This window comes from Rhagoletis pomonella, unplaced genomic scaffold (assembly GCF_013731165.1).
Source record: "Rhagoletis pomonella isolate Grant_MI unplaced genomic scaffold, Rhpom_1.0 Rhpom_scaffold_00013, whole genome shotgun sequence".
NCBI classification, from domain to species: domain Eukaryota; kingdom Metazoa; phylum Arthropoda; class Insecta; order Diptera; family Tephritidae; genus Rhagoletis; species Rhagoletis pomonella.
The window spans coordinates 17,078,873-17,084,169 of record NW_023458567.1 but is presented as its reverse complement, the minus strand read 5'-3'; the positions used below and the strand labels follow the sequence as shown (position 1 = coordinate 17,084,169).

Below are 5,297 nucleotides of genomic sequence, written 5' to 3'. Positions count from 1 at the left end.
TAAGCCGACGCCAAGCGTATAGCAGCAGATAAAAACAACAACAACAAAAAACAGAAAATCAGCAGGAAACTGGAGTAAATTTCTCAAGCGGTAAGTTACCAGTAATCAATAGTAGATAATTGTTGTTAAATGCATAAGTCCCGTTAAAAGGGAAGATAATGGTAATGGGAAAACTATTAGATTGCGTAGAAAAAAAAATGAGAATTGCATATTCAATTGGGGGAAACAATTGTTACACATATACTGCTATGTATATTTATGATTTAGCTAAAGCAGTCTGTGGGAAAAGGTATCGAGTAAAATGAAATGCACTCGAGTAAAACTGAATAAATAAATAAGTCCAGGAGTTTATTTGGTGCTCTCGATGTTCCGCCTTGGATTTTTAACAAACTCTTCAGCTTTTCAATAATTTTCTTCCCAACCAAAGTCTTTACTCTCCTTATTGTCGTTCTGGTGGGTATGCAGTTACAGTTGCACCACTATACTCAATATCGAATCTTGCGTACCCGTTCACCCACTATGGGCAAATGTGAGCAACCCAATAAGTTCTCTAATTTCTGTCAAAAAATCATAAGATTCGAATGAATGGTTGCTGAAATATTGCAAAAAGTGTAAAAGCCTGCATAAACATTTGTTTGCAAATTACTCGTCAAAAAAATAAAATTTGCGTAAAATCTTTGATGTCAACATTGCACACCATGTTAACTATCAAAATCGGTAAATGAAATATAAAAAATCGAAAAGTCAACATTGGGTGGCCGATGTGAGAGAATCTCCAGTAGAAAGAGAGAAGGCTTATTCGGTTTAAGGGCTCAGTAAAATCAGCGTCATATTTTAAGCTTTAGATTCAGCTACAAGCAGGAGTCTGTTGCTTATAGCAAGCGATTCGCTATATGTATATATGTGCATCTTAAAAAAATATCCCAGAAATGGCTTATGCACTGACTTTGGGACCCGTAAGATCACAAAGCTTCTCCAATTGCCTCTCTTCTGTGCAAATTTGCGTAATTTGCGCCAGAAATGTGCTTCTGCACTTGATCCTTCCATTGCGTTCTTGGACGCCCTTGTTTTCGTTGTCCACACATGGATGCGGAATCGAAAGATATTTTCACCAGAGCGCCGGCATCCATGCGTACAACATGTCCAAGGCAGCGCAATCGCTGTATTTGTATGCACTTAACTATGTCCGTCGTCGACGAAAACAGATCTGGCTTTCTCTCGAAAGCTCCCAAAGCCTTCTCATCATGGTCGATCGTTTACACCGATGGCTCAAAGATGGAGAAAGGAGTCGACTCTGGTCTGTAGTCCAAGGACCTCCACATGAGGCTACCATACAACCCGCTAGATAACTTCAATGTTTTTCAGGCGGAGATATTTGTCATAGAGAATGCAGCTTGTCTCATACGGGATAGTAAGTATCGGTCAGGGATCGTCACTATATTCTTTGACACCCAGCTCTCCAGACAAGTCGTCGCAAGCATTTGGGATCACGCTTTTTCAATAGCTTAGTGGAGATAATGGAGGTGAAATTATCGAACATATAGATTAACCTCGGTTAGACGAATGTGCTTCCCCCTAGCATTCACAGAGAGCATTCATAATTTCCCCTTGGCCACTTCCTTATTTTTCGATGAGACTTATAGGTTATCGGAAATAAGGACAAATTAATAACATTTGTATATGGAGACTCCTTTGCCACAGAAAGTCCCCCGATGTGCTCTAATCGTAAAGCCATATAATGCAAACCACCTAATGGATAAGTAAGCACTTAACACTGTGAATTAGTGGCAAGATCAGATTCGACACGCCTAAATATGTACATAGTCTAAATATTATATAGTGCGATATGTTTGTAGTGAATACGTGAAGGATATGATTTCTCACCGCGCACTATAATCTTTGTGTGAGAATTATACTTTTTCACCATGTATGACCTCTTACTTGTATGCATTGAGGATAAGTAAAAGATAATTTAATTTATTTTTGTATTTTGACTACTGCACCTATCATCACATGAGAACAACGGCCATGCTTATGTCATGCACTGATGCGCTTAAAAAAATACCTACGACAGTGATAAACAGTAGAAAAATTTTTTGTAAAACATGTATTAAAGGTTGCAACAACAAAGAAAATTTGCTTGCAAACAAAAGACTCCAGCGACAAACCTCATCTGGCATATGTAATAGCTAAGTCGTAGTTTTTGCGCGGAACATTGATTGAAAAAGGTGGAAAATAGAAAATGGAAAATACTAATTTATAATTTTGCTGTAGGGAGTTTTACTGCATGTAATGAAAAAAACCTAAACATTTATTTATTATTAAAATTTTGAAATTATGTTTAGTGAACAATTTCGGAAATTGGAAATATAAAAGAATTGTCGTTCACATAATTTTTCAAATTTACAAACTGATAATAAAAACTAGCCAAAATTCTGGTTATCTTAGGGCCGTTTGCACTATTTCTGGTTAATTCTAACTTCCAGTTAAACATCGTTATCGACACCAAGCATATAACATGTGATCGATAAAGTAGTCGATGTGCTGAATTGAAGGATGTACCTCCAGGTAGTGTGTTAGTGTGGTGCAAACGGCCCTTAAAAACTGGATATAAACTTTTGGTAATTAAAAACTGCACATCATTTGTTTCTTTCTTTTTAATTTAGGCACAGAAATTTGGCGTCTGAAAAACTGGACATAGTTTTCTAGGTTGCTAAAAAATTGGAGATAAATTTTTGGTCACCTCAAAACTGGACATAAATTTTTGGTAATTTACAAACTAGGCATACAATTTTGATAACTTAAAATGTTCAGTTTAGGTACTCTTAAAAACTAGACAAAACATTTGGTTGGCTTAAAAATTGGACGTAAAATTCATTAAAAATTAGATAGGTTGTTGTATAATTTCGAATTCGGACAAAAGTTTTAAAAACTCGACATAATTTTTGAGTTACTTACGAGTTGGACATATATTTTCTGGCACTCAAAAACTGTAAATATACATATTTTTGGAAATGTTTTTTATGCACATTTAAATTTAAACAATTTTTCGGTAATTGAAAAACTAGACATAAATTAAAAAAAATGGGCAAACTGATTTGGTTATTTTAGAACAAGACACAATTACAGTCTGGACATAATTACAGTCTGGACATAATTTTTTTTATTCTAAAACAGCAAATCAATTTATGGTCGCTTAAAAGCTAGCAACAAAATTATGGTCACTTCGAAATTGACTCTGCAAAGTCATATGTCTCTCAAAATTGAATATGAAGTTTTGACTACAAAGAGCAATCTTTGAGAATAAGTGGACATGGAAAATAAAGCAGTAAGAAATGAGATTTTGAACGAAGTCAATTCTATCCACGTGTTTATTTTCACATTTTAGGCTAGGTTAGGTTAGATTGACTGCAACCATGCAAGAGCCAGTTGTTCCCTTTCCTGTCTTAAAAATTGAACCACCAAGTGCGTTTTATAAAACATAAAAAATTTGGAATGTTCGGCGAGTTCAGGGTGGCTAGCCAATCTGAAAAGTACTTATTGAAAAAGTCAGCTGGTTTTCACATTCCGCCATAAATCTTCTGTCCGCAGTTTTTTGAATAAGCAAATATTTGTGTCCCATTTTATGGTAATTTAACCAAATATGTGTGTCTATTTTTTTGAACTTCCAAACATTTGTTAAATTAGCGAAAATGTATGCCCAGTTTTTAATTGCCAAAAATGTATGACCAAAGATTTGTACGTACTTACATATGTACGAATTTTATACCATCAAAAATTGCTTTAAACTATCGAAAATTAATGTGCGACCTCAAATGACTAAACTCATCAGTCAAATGAAATGACAAAAAATGTATGTCGATTTTTTTAGCGACTTTACGCATTGTATTCCCAGTGTTTGAATTACCCAAAATACATGCCAAGTTTTGAAATGTCCAAACACTTTTTATGACCATAAGATATGTCCAATTTTACAGAGACTAAAAATGTATGCCCGGTTCTTAGATGACCAAAAATTTATGCCCAGTTTTTAATTTACCAAACAAATTTTAAATTACTAAAAATTACACAGTTTTTTTCAATTACTTCAAACGTATGTCCAGTTATAAATGGGCAAAAATGTATGTACCATTCGTAAGCTACCCAAAAAATTATGGTCAGCTACTATAATAAAAATAATTTTTGCTCAGTTTTTTTTGTAAACAAAATCAAAAATTGTGCGTATTTTATAAATGAGAAAAAATTTATGGCTGCGCATTAAATGAGCAAAAATTGATGTCCACTTTATGAATGACAAAAAATTCTAAATCAGTCTTAAAGTTCCAGTTTTTACTTTCACACGTTCGTACAATCTCCATCCAACTCAAAAAGGAAAGCGAAAGTGTAAGAATTTTTGCTTTCAGTGATAAATTTCAATCAATCGCCAATAAAAGCAAGAAAGCAATTAATAATTCCGTACAAAAAATAACCGCCTGGCGATTAACATCTGACAGTAAGATGCTGACATCCACTTAAAACTTGTCTGGTAAAACGTTGGCAAAACTTTGAGCCAACATTACAAGCCATACATTTTTCAGCTAAACGTTTGAGCTACAGAAATAGCTGATCATAAAAAGGAAAGAATGAGTAATAAAAGCGCAAAGAAACAGGTGCCACAGAAAACGCTACTTTTTCAATGAATAAACAAATAAAGTGTGAGAAATTTGAATTGCTTTAGCCGCAGCATAACAAGCGAAAGAGTAGTGGAAGAAAGAAATGACTCGCAGCATTTGACTACGAAAAGCAAAGTGGCGCATGCTGGCCTAAACTTTACTAAATAATTCAGCGTTGACTTTCGCATTTGTCACTTTTGCTTTCGTTCGCCAATGGGGCGGCGCACAGTGGTCTGAGAGTGGCAGAAAGTCCCAATTTTCTAATAATGAGTGGAAATATCTGAATAAGTGGTTTACTCGATTTCAAACATGTCTACTAACAGGTTTAAAGGATTTTTTCCAGAGAAAACCTACTCTAGCAATTATCAAAGGACACAGGAAGTCGATTCTGTATGAATAGAAGAATTCAGAATTTAATTGAACTGCGCTGACATTTACCATTACCGCCCCCTAAAGTAGCGGGCGTGGCAGTCTACCATTTTTCATATTTATTCATTCCTAGGCAAAAGTAGTCCCGTTTAAAATTTTTAGGAAAATCGGAGCACATCTACTACTTTTTGTTACATTTTATATGCGGCTCTTCCACTGTGCGGCGCAGTTAATGGTGTTTGCTGTCATTTAATTTGAATTTTTTGTGTGTTTTTA

The 5,297-nt window shown here is 34.8% G+C and overlaps 1 protein-coding gene across 1 annotated transcript in view; it reads left to right on the top strand.

The window, feature by feature from the left end:
- The window catches only part of LOC118748378, a 14,041-nt gene that overhangs the window by 4,972 nt on the left and 3,772 nt on the right, over positions 1–5,297 (top strand). The gene's annotated exons all lie outside the window — the stretch shown is intronic.